Raw genomic sequence first — 11,331 nt, forward strand, 5'->3', positions numbered from 1 at the left:
AGTGGTGGGTGCCAGGCGTCTCTGATTTATCTTTCTAAAATAATGGGAAAATTTGTGTTTTGAGTCACTGTAAACTGCTCTAAATAACCATGCTGTGTCTTACATCACACACACACGAAATAATGGTTTTCTCTAAGATATAGCCAGATACAGCCTTGGTGGTTCTGATTTCTAGCAACAGCTCTTTGATCACCAGAAACTTTGACCTTGAGGAGCTAGAGCAGTGATTCTCAACCACAGCCCGCCAGGGGACATCTGGCAATGTCTAGAGATAGTTCTGAGTATCACAAATTGAGGTGGAGTGGGGAGAAGAGGGGGAAGGGATTTGCTACTGAAAACTAGTGGGCAGAGATCAGGGATGTTGTTAAACATCCTGTAATGCACAGCACAGCATCCCCCCGCCCCACATAGAATTATATGGAACAATGTTCTTAGTGCCACAGTTAGGAAACCCTGAGATAGAGTCTTAAAGGTGAGCCTGGTATATTGTTATAAAAATATTCATGAGTTATTAACAAGGAAAATTTCTCAACCAGGTTATCTTTTGGAAAATGTGTATAATATTATAGCAGCTTCAGCTTAATAGAAAAGAAAGATAAAATGTTTAATTAAAGTAAAATAATTTTAATTACTGATGGTTTTTAAGGAAGTAAGTCTTCTTGAAAACATAGTGATATCCCTAACTTAACGTGAAGAATGATACAGTAAACTTGTCTTTCCAGTAATAACTCACCAACCCATAGGTGGATACCTGGGGCATTTTGTAAGTACAGACAGTGTATGCAGCACCGCCTGCTCTCCTGTGGGCAGCACATCACGTGATTTCTCATTATAGTGCCTTCAGTACAGATGTCAAATTATCCAATTCCAAAGCATCTTTCTTTGAGTTTATGGAAAGTTGCTCGAGAGGCACAATGTGCATGACAAGCACCCCACGTATGCGGGGACAGATTTCAGAGGAATAAAATGCGTTCTAACAATTCTCTCTTGTAAAACTGTATCCCATGTATGCAAAGGCCATCTTTCCTGCAGTTTTTTTGTTTGCCACGTGTCTTAGTCTGTTCAGGCTGCTATAACAAAAGACCACAGACTGGGTGGCTTATAAACAACAGAAATTTATTTCTCACAGTTCTGGAGGCCATAAGTCTGAAATCAGGATGCCAGTGTGGTTGGGTGAGGGCCCTCTTCCAGGCCTCAGACTTCTCACTGTGTCCTCATGTGGCAGAAAGGACTAGGGAGCTCTGCGGGGTCTCTTTTATAAGAACGCTAATCCCATTCATGAGGGCTCCACCCTCATGACCTAAGCACCTCCCAAAGGCCTCACCTCCTAGTACCATCACATTGGACATTAGTATATCAACATATGAATTTGGGGGGGGACACAAACGTTCAGACCATAGCACCATGATTACATCAAATGATGCCCCAACTTCTCTCCCTTAGGCTTTATTTGCCTTTCTCCTCACTGCAAATATAAGTGATCAGGAGTGTGATATTATATAAATCTTCTTTACCATTAGTCTTTGGAAATGAAGCGTATTATTTGTTCAGAAAATTATATCATGTTTGTATGGAATTAATTTGTTCCCACTAGGCTGCAATTTTTAGGAGGAGGCACCCAATGAAAATAATTCTTGGGAGACAAAACATATCAACATAGAGGCAATATTTATATCATGAGCTTCTATAATATGGAAAATTAAATATCACCCTCCAGTCTAATGACTTAGTGCCCTAGAGAAACATTAATGCTGGTTATGCAGGTCTACTTGAGGAATGCATATCAGACTCTATTCTCTGATAGCACTGTATTCATCCCTCCACTCATTCAAGAAATATATATTGAGTGCCTTCCACTTGCAAATGTTGTACTGGGCAGTATATGGGATATAGTTCTTACGATCTGCTGGGAAAGTTTTACTTATGACACTTAAATTGCAATTTATAATTGTGATTGTGTCAATAAATGGATGAATTACTGTTGTGTTTCATTCATTCATCCATTCAACATATATGTGAGATACCTCTATGTACTAGGAATTATGCTAAGTTCTAAGCACACCAAGGCTTTTTATTATTAAAGTTAATAATCCTTATTTAAGTAGGACAGGCATACAAACTTTCCAGGTTAGATAAAAACCAGCCGTGGTGGAAAATGTGGGCGGCACTCAGCCTCCATTTTAACCTCCTTCTGCTGAGCCTTCCTCTACTGCAAGCAGCTGGGAAGCTAAATGCCTTGTTTTCCAGAATCCCTTGCAGCTGGAGTCCTGAGTGCCAATTAGATGCTCTCACGCCGGACCTGAGAGGCAGACGCACGGTGGAAGCCATTTTCCTGCCACTTCTCCAGCTTTCTGCGGGCAAGGGGCCCCGTGGAGGTGCTGGGTTTCCTGCCGCAGTTTCTCAGTGACCAGCCACTAGTTCTGTGGGCGCTGAGAGGAAGATGGGGTAGTCGTGACAAGCAACAGCTTCCTGACCCTGAGATGAAAGTTCCAGTTAACAAATCCAGCGGATTCTCCACCTTCCTGATTGTGGCAAAGCAGGCAGCTTCCGCGATGGGCCACTTCAGAGGTGTGATTCTGAGAGCCGTTCCTGAAGGACCCGTCGGGAGCCCATGTCTCCAGCCCTTCCAGCAATTTTGTAAGTAATGAATTCTCTGTATTCATTCTGCTTTAAATAGCCAGGTTTTGCTCCCTGTAACAGAACACAAACTTTACAGTGAAGCCACAGGAAATACAGACGTCGGTCGGCCCTGTTGGGGGCCATGAGGAGAGCAGCCAGGCTCATGCTTTAGGCACTTGTGGGATCTGAGTCCCGTGAGGCAGATTAAAGTCAGCAGGGTCTGCTTTGCCAGGCTGAGTCATTTCCCTTGTTCTTCGGGCACTGGGGGGATGGGGGGGACTTGGGAAGTTTTGTGCTGGGGAGTGACATGGTGGTGAGACCCTGGGAAACAGACTATGCTCTGTTCATCTTTGTATCCTCAGTGCCTATCAGTGTGCCTGGGGCACGTTAGCCCTTGATAAGGATTAGATGCTAAATGATGAGAGTAGTGCTTTAGGAGCATTGATCAGGTTAAGAACGAGAGAGAGAGTAGGCAGGGAGCCATCGGCGTTATGTAGGCATGAAGTTAAAGGAGTCTGGAAGACCATGCAAAGGATTTGACGCAAGACTCAACAGGCACTAGGGACTGTATCAGTCATGATTCACCGAGAGAAGCAAACCCAGTAGGAGATAATATAGTATGAAGAGATTTACTGCAAGGAATTTGCTGACGCAATTGAGGGGGGCTGGGAGGCAAGTCTGAAATCCTTAGGGCAGGCGGTCAGGCTGGAGCTCTTGGGTCCACAGGTGGAATTTCTTCAGAGAAGCCTCTGCTTGCTCTTGAGGCATTTCAGCTGATTGAATCAGGCCCACCCAGATTTTGTAGAATCTTCTTCCTTAAAGTCACCTGATTAAGGACTTGAATCACATCTACAAAACACCTACAAAACAACACCTAGGGCTTCCCTGGTGGCGCAGTGGTTGAGAGTCCGCCTGCCGATGCAGGGGCCGCAGGTTCGTGCCCCGGTCCGGGAAGATCCCACGTGCCGCGGAGCGGCTGGGCCCGTGAGCCATGGCTGCTGAGCCTGCGCGTCCGGAGCCTGTGCTCCGCAACGGGAGAGGCCACAACAGTGAGAGGCCCGCGTACCGCAGAAAAATAAAAATAAAAATAACTCCTAGATTAGTGTTTGAGTAACTGGGAGCAGTAGCCTAGCCAAGCTTACACACCAAAAATGCCATCACGGTGACCAACTGAAGAAAGGAAATAATAGAAAAGGGTGAGGAAGGAGTCCGATGTAGCAGGTCTATCTACTCCTTTTGATGCTCCAGCATGCAGATTGGAAATATTTTAAAGCTCACTCGGGTAGCAACCTGTTCAACTCCATGAGACTGATGGCGGTGCTTTACGGCTGAATTCACTAATAAGCAGAAAAACTTCTCCCCTAAGATTAAGGTAATTTATTATCCAAACTGGGGCAATATTGAGAATAAAAGGAGGTCCTGTTAATAACTATGTTGGGGCCACTAGCAAAAACCAGAACAGTCCCAGGCAACCCAGAACACTTTGTCCCCCCACCCAGCCAGGGATGAGGTTTGGGTCCTCCTTTGAGCCCAGCTCGCAAGGTTTCTTCAGTATATGTGGATGTACAGTATACCTTGCTGCCCACTTTTAATGTTGCAGTGGGGGAAAAAGGTGCCATTAAACACAGAGCTTTGTTAAGTTTGTTAAAATTCACATGGAGCAATTTTATTAAAACTGGAAGATCATTTTAAAAAGCAAGAATTTTTTTTCCCTTGAATGAACCAATTTACAAGTGAAAGGATTATATTAATAAATATTAATGGATAACAAAGGCCTCTGATACCATCCGTGCCAAGTGATACAGTGATATTACAGAAGTAAGAGGCCCCAGGGTATAACAGTTAGGAGCCTGACTTTGGAGTAAGACTGCTTTTGATTCGTATCCCAATTCCTTATTTATTGATTATGTGAATTTGAACAAGGTGCTTATTCTCTCTCAGCCTCAGTTTCCCTACCTGTGAGATGAGGGTAAAAATAAAGCCCGTATCATGGGAGCATTTGAGGATTAAATAAAACAATCCTTGTTAAAAATGTTTGACAGAGTGCCTGGCACATAATAAATTTTCTATAACCATGAGTCATTGTTATTGTAATATAGCTATGCAATCTTTGAACTGAAATATCAAATAAGATTTTTTCAGGCAACACAAATACTACTCTTGTATTTATTTTTAGGACTATTACTATTTGGTAGGATTTTGTTTCTGTTTAATGGCATGTCCATTTCAATTCTGTTATCCTGATGGCAACACCATACTGTATCGGGAAATATCCTTCCATATGACAAACCTCTCCCAGAGCAATATTAGGCATCACATCCTCCACATCTTTGAAACCTTTTTCATAAATGTGGCTCTTACCCATGAAGTGTAATTATTGAATACAGCTCTGTTTTTGAGATTTCTGCTGAGAGACAAACTAGCAAAAGCATAGCACTGTTCACCCTTACTAGAAATGATGGGGAAAAAAAGAGCTTTCCCACTATGCTTTGTACTTTATGAGACTATCTCTAGATAATTCATTAGTTCTAAAGTGACATGAAAATCAATTAATTTTAATGGTGGATAACAGATTATGGTATTTAATAGTTCATCTAATTTCATGAGGCAAAGTGAATTAGACAATGCAGTGTAAATCTAATAAGGGTTGTGAGAGCTCATTTGACTGTCAAATGCAAAGATGAATGCATGTGTCAGGAATTAGATAAAAAACTAAAGCATTCTATATGAAGTCTGTACACAGTTTATATACAGATTTAAGTTAGAAGCTTTAAGGAACATAAAACATTATCCCCCTTTAGCTTGCTCTTAGAACTTATTTATTAAGCACTTACTATCTAATCTATGGTGTCTATTAAAATAGCACAGAAAGATACATGCATCCCTCTCCCATCTTTTTTTTTCTCTATGAATATAAGTAGAATAACTTAGAAATGTTGGTGGTAAAAAGTTCTTCATGAAAGGTTGTTTATGAATAATTGAAATGATGGAGTACCAGCCTGTTGATGGGTTCCATTCATCTGTGTGATATTGAAAATAGCCTATTTTCTCTGAAAATGTTTTTTTTTATTATTCTTAAATAAGCCCCTTTAAACTCAGAAACGCAGCCACTTCTTCCTTAAGATTTAGCACAGTTGAGACTTTGGGTGAATAACTCCCTCCCTACCCCGAGGAACTCAATTTACAGCCCAGTTTCCATTCCCAATAGAACAGAATGTACAAAGGCAGCTTTGCTAGAAAGTTTCTTTTTCAGATGCTGTTAAGTGGTTTCTTTGAAATAGTTGCAGCTCTACAGTAGAGGAATCAGGAGGTCACAGTTGCCTGGTTTCTATTGATTCTCCTAGTTAATAAAGAGTTAAACAGTGAAGTGTGGTCTTTTATTTTATTTTATTTTTTTTAAAGGCATTTTGAAGGTGCTGGAGAGGGAAGGCCTGGTCCTAAGTGGTCATGTGGCTACCGCCATTCATCTTGGTAGTGACTATCTGTCAAAAGTGGCAAGAGTCCCTGTTAACAGCCCTGACCTAAGCAGTAATGAAGGGAGAGTGCACGGCAAAGTGTCCATTATCAGCAGGTCGGGAGCAGTAAATTGGAGCAGTTTGCTTCAATCTTGCTGCAAGTTGAAATGTAAGATAGGTGGGGAATCAGCAAGAGGCAATTTTATCCTATGATCATTTTTGTCAGATCGCATCAGAGTGGCAACTTAGTTCGATGCATGATTTCAATTAACCAACTCTGGCCGTAATGCTTCCACTGCCGGGGGAAGCTCTTTTCCGAGCCTGGGTTCCTCATTATTTCTTATTTCAACCCACCTGAGTACCCACTGGGAGAGAAACTGTGAGGTTACAGAATAGGAAGTGGCATGTGTGGATGACAGCCGCTGCCCCTGACCTCGCCTCTGGACAGCAAGCATCACAGTGTCCTGGGTGGCTCTAAATGCTACCTTGATTATCCGCAATTTTCTTAACTCATAAATCTGTTTTTAAGGACCTTCAACTCTGGATTTTAAATATGTTGAACTTGCGTGTTGTTTACTCTTTGACAAAAGAATTAGCCTTTTGCGTGACAGTTTTAGGGAGGGTCAGGTCACAAAAATCTGTACTTGTGCTAAGTCACATGAAGCTGCTCACAAGCACAAAAAAAGTGAGTGTGAAGCTGAAGATGGAAGCTCTGTTAACTCTCAGATCCCTGAGAACTATTTCCTAGATGGCCTAAGTGAATACTGCGTTCAGTGCTTCTACAAAGCATATGCATATGTACGTAAGGAAAACCATCCCTGCTCTCAAGGAATCCACAATTCAGAACAAGAAATAAGACATACGCCAACCGCTGTAATAAAAGTAGGAAGATCCTATAGAAATTTAGAAAGATCACTTTTGGATGGGGAAATAAGGGCAGACATCAAAAAAGATAAGCATTTATCTTGGGTCTTGGTGAATGGGAGGATATTTCCAGGTAAAATTGGAGTTTTAGTTTTATATAGCAGCCTAACCAATTACCACACATTCAGCTGCTTACAACATGACCAGTTTATTAGCTCACAGTTTCTGTAGATCAGGACCAGGGTTAGCTGGGTCCTTTGCTCAGAATCTCATTAGGCTGAAATCAAGGTGTTAGCCCGGGCTGCAGTCTCATCTGAGGCTTGGGTCCTTCAGCTAAGCTCAGGCAGGTTGTTGGCAGAATTTAGTTCCTTGCAGTTGTAGGACCTATTACCCACTCTCTCACTGGCTGCCACTTAGGGGTCATTCTCAGCTCCTAGAGGCCACTCGCCATTCCCTGCCATGTGGTTCCCTCTACAACATGAGTTTGCTGCTTGGAGAGCAGCAGGATTGAGCTGAGGAAGGGCCCAGCCCCTCTTCAGCACTTACCTGATTAGGTCAGCCCCATGCAGATGACCTCCCTGTTGATTAACTCAGAGTCAACTGATGAGTAACCTAACCACAAGAGTGATGTCCCAGCATATTCACAGGTTCTGTGAGGTGGGGGGGACAGTACAAGGTGCGTATATAGAACGTGAGCATCTGGGGACCATCTGGCATGGCAGTGTAGAAAGAACAGCTCTTGAGAAAAAGGAGGGAGAGGGTGTGGGCAGGAAACACTAGGGTTGTTTGTGAACGGATGATGTGTCAGAGTTTTCTCAACCAAATGAAGAAATGGAGGTGGTTGGGGAATATTGGCCTAGAAAGTGACTTTAAGTCCATGAAGCATCTTAAATTTCAGAGTGCAAACTCACCAAAAGTTTTTAAGTGGTGACATAATTACCATCATGATTTTTAGAAACATGATTCTTGTGTCCTAGACGGATTGAGAGAGAAAGGAGGGTTTAGTTTGTCTCTCTGTACAAGGATGGAGGCTCTGAAGACAAGGTATTGCTTTTGTTTGCTGCTGTAGCCCCAAGTGGAGCATAGTGGGCACCTGTTACACATGTCAGGTGAACAAATGAGTGTTGTGAGCAGAACAGACAGGGAACAATTGTCATAGTCCGGTTGAGCAATATTAAGGGAGGAATTAGGGAGGCAGCAATGCAAAGGGAAAGGGGGAGATGTATTGAAAAGATATTGCAGAGCTATAAGCAATGAGCTTTACAAACGTGGAATAGGAAGAAAAGAGAAATCAAAAGTGATATCAAGATTATAATGTGGGTTCCTGGGAAAGTAGAAAATAATGGAAAAGAATAATTATACCTATGCAGAGAGAATCACCAGTTGTTAATCTAAACTTTTTACTTTCCAGACAGATTTTTGGTCCTGTGTAGACAGCCCCAAACTGCATTCGCTAATGGTATATATTTTCCCACTGGCCTGTAGTTATTTTATTTTCCAATTTTTCAAGACATAATTGATATACACTATATAAGTGTAAGGTGTACAGAATAATGATTTCATTTACATATATTGTGCAATGGTTACCACAATGAGTTTAGTTGACATCCATCATCTCATAGATACAAAAAAGAGAAAAAAGTGTTTTTTTCTAGTGATGAAAACTCTTATGATTTACTCTCAGCAACTTTCAAATATACCATTACAGCTGTGTTAACTATAGTCATCCTGTATATTACATCCCCATTATTTATTTATCTTATAACTGTAAGTTTGTATCTTTGACAGCCTTTATCCAATTCCCCTTCCACACCCTCGACCTCTGGTAACCACAAATCTGATCTCTTTTTCTATGAGTTTGGGTTTTTGTTTGTTTGTTTAGATACCACATATAAGTGAGGTGATACAGTGTTTTGTCTTTCTCTCTGACTTATTTTACTTAGTATAATGCCCTCAAGGTGCATCCAGGCTGTTGCTGATAGCAGGATTGTCTTCTTTTTATGTCTGAATAATATTTCGTTATATACATACTGCATCTTCTTTAATCATCCATCAGTGGACACTTAGGTTGTTTCCATGTCTTCTCTATTGTAAATAATGCTGCAATGAGCATGGGAGTGTAAATACCTCCCTGAGAGAGTGTTTTAGTTTCCTTAGGATATATGTCCAGGAGTGGAATTGCTGGATCACATGGTAGTTCTATTTTTAATTTTTTGAGGAACTTCCGTACTGTTTTCCATAGTGGCTGCACCAATTTACATTCCCACCATCAGTGCACAAGAGTTTCTTGTACACATGCTTTTCTCCACATCCTCGCCAGCATTTGTTATCCCTTGTCTTTTTGATGATAACCATTCTAACAGGCATGAGATGATATTTCATTGTGGTTTCAGTTTGCATTTGCCTAATGATTAGTAATGTTGAATATCTTTTCTTGTACCTGTTGGCTATTCATATATCTTCTTTGGGAGAACGTCTATTCAGGTCCTTTGCCCATTTTTTTTTTTTTTTCGTGGTACGCGGGCCTCTCACTGTTGTGGCCTCTCCCGTTGCGGAGCACAGGCTCCGGACGCGCAGGCTCAGTGGCCATGGCTCACGGGCCCAGCCGCCCCGCGGCATGTGTGATCTTCCCGGACCGGGGCACGAACCCGTGTCCCCTGCATCGGCAGGTGGACTCTCAACCACTGCGCCACCAGGGAAGCCCCCTTTGCCCATTTTTTAATCGAATTGTTTGGGATTTTTTTGCTCTTGAGTTGTATGAGTGCTTTATACATTTTGGATGTTAGCCACTTATCGACATAGAGTTTGCAAATACTTTTTCCTATTCTGTAGGTTGTCTTTTCATTTTGTTGATCACTGCTTTTGCTGTGCAGAAGCATTTTAGTTTGATGTAGTCCACTTGTTTGTTTTTGCTTTTGTTGCTTGTGCTTTAGGTGTCATATCTAAAAAATCATTGCCAGGAAAGTTTTCCTGTTTTCTTCTAGGTGTTTTATGGTTTCCAGTATTATATTTAAGTTTTTAATCTATTAGATTTAATTGTTGTGAGTGGTGTAAGATAGAATAGAGATATAGTTTTATTCTTCTACATGTGAGTATCCATTTTCCTAACAGTGTTTATTGAAGAAACTCTTTTCTCCATTGAGTATTCTTGGCTCTTTTGTCAAATATTTTAAGTATTTGATTTAAAAGATAAGCACACCTATAGATAGGTAGGTAAATGTTGCTTATCAGTGACATATATACATTTACAATTTATATATGTAAATAATTTGGAAAAATTCATAAATGACAACCAAGATTATTGAAGAAATATGAGATAGATAGCTCTCATCAAACAAGGTTAAAGTAATTGAGCCATTTAGTCATAAAAGCTTACAGTAAGAGGTACCTTAAGTGTTATTCCACCCAACGTTTTAACTAGTGAGGACTCTCACAACACCCTCTGTGCGTGATCATTCCATCTTTGCTTAGACAGTTCCAGAAACCAAGAATCTTCTGGATTTTTAGACAGTCCATTTAAGTGTTGGACAGCTTTGTTATTAAGTCTTTACCATATATCAAAATATGCCTTCTTATGATTTATCTCCATTGCTCACAGCCTAGTTGCTGGAGCAATGTCCAAGAGACATAATATTCCTCCACATGACAGCACTTCAGACCAACTAAAGTTCCATTTCTTGTAAGGAATGCATTCCTGAGGACCTTGCATATTCAAACTTCATGAAAAACTGTGACTAATTCTGAGAAGGATGGTAGTTATTGTAGTTTTCTGGCTGAAGTGGTGCTTCTGTGTAGCAATAAGAAGTATAATTCCCTAGCTCTCTAGCTTTGAACTTGTATAATTCTTGATTAATTTTTAATTGCGGAGAATTGCCTTTGGAGAATAAGGAGAGCTGTTTCAAATTCATTTAAAAAGGAAGAGAACTGTATTTGAAGAAAACTGTCATGTCTCCAAGGCTTCTCTTCCCAAACCCCCTCAATGTGTGGGAACAGTCAGCAGTGTCATATTAACCTACTAAAGGAGTCCATGACACCTCCATCTCTAGAGATGGAGGCAACTTAAGAACAGGCAAATTAACAAGGATTTGCATACCCAGATGCTGAGAAGTAGACCAGATGACCCACTGAAGTTCTTTAGCACTGATGGCATTCTGACTTTTGCTCTTCAAGCCCAGGTTTCTTAAATGTAACACTGTGTCCACACTTAACTGTTTCCAATGGTAGCTATAAGGCATATCTAACAAAATATAAACTTAAAATACTAGATTGGCAAATGTGAGTACCATTGATTTTTTCAATATATTTATGTGTGTACATAACATATAATGTCCAATATCCAGAAGTCATTTATTTGCTTTCAGCCTTGAACTTTGCATGAGGGCCAACCACTACC

The 11,331-nt window shown here is 41.0% G+C and overlaps 1 long non-coding RNA gene across 1 annotated transcript in view; it reads left to right on the forward strand.

The window, feature by feature from the left end:
* The first annotated feature begins 2,297 nt into the window (after positions 1-2,297).
* The window catches only part of LOC309827251, a 153,852-nt gene continuing 144,818 nt past the window's right edge, over positions 2,298-11,331 (forward strand). The window contains exon 1 of the long non-coding RNA XR_014297197.1: positions 2,298-2,637. This is a non-coding gene — a long non-coding RNA (uncharacterized lncRNA). The remainder of the gene's footprint in view (positions 2,638-11,331) is intronic.

This window comes from Grampus griseus, assembly GCF_964374135.1.
Source record: "Grampus griseus genome assembly, chromosome: 9".
NCBI lineage: Eukaryota > Metazoa > Chordata > Mammalia > Artiodactyla > Delphinidae > Grampus > Grampus griseus.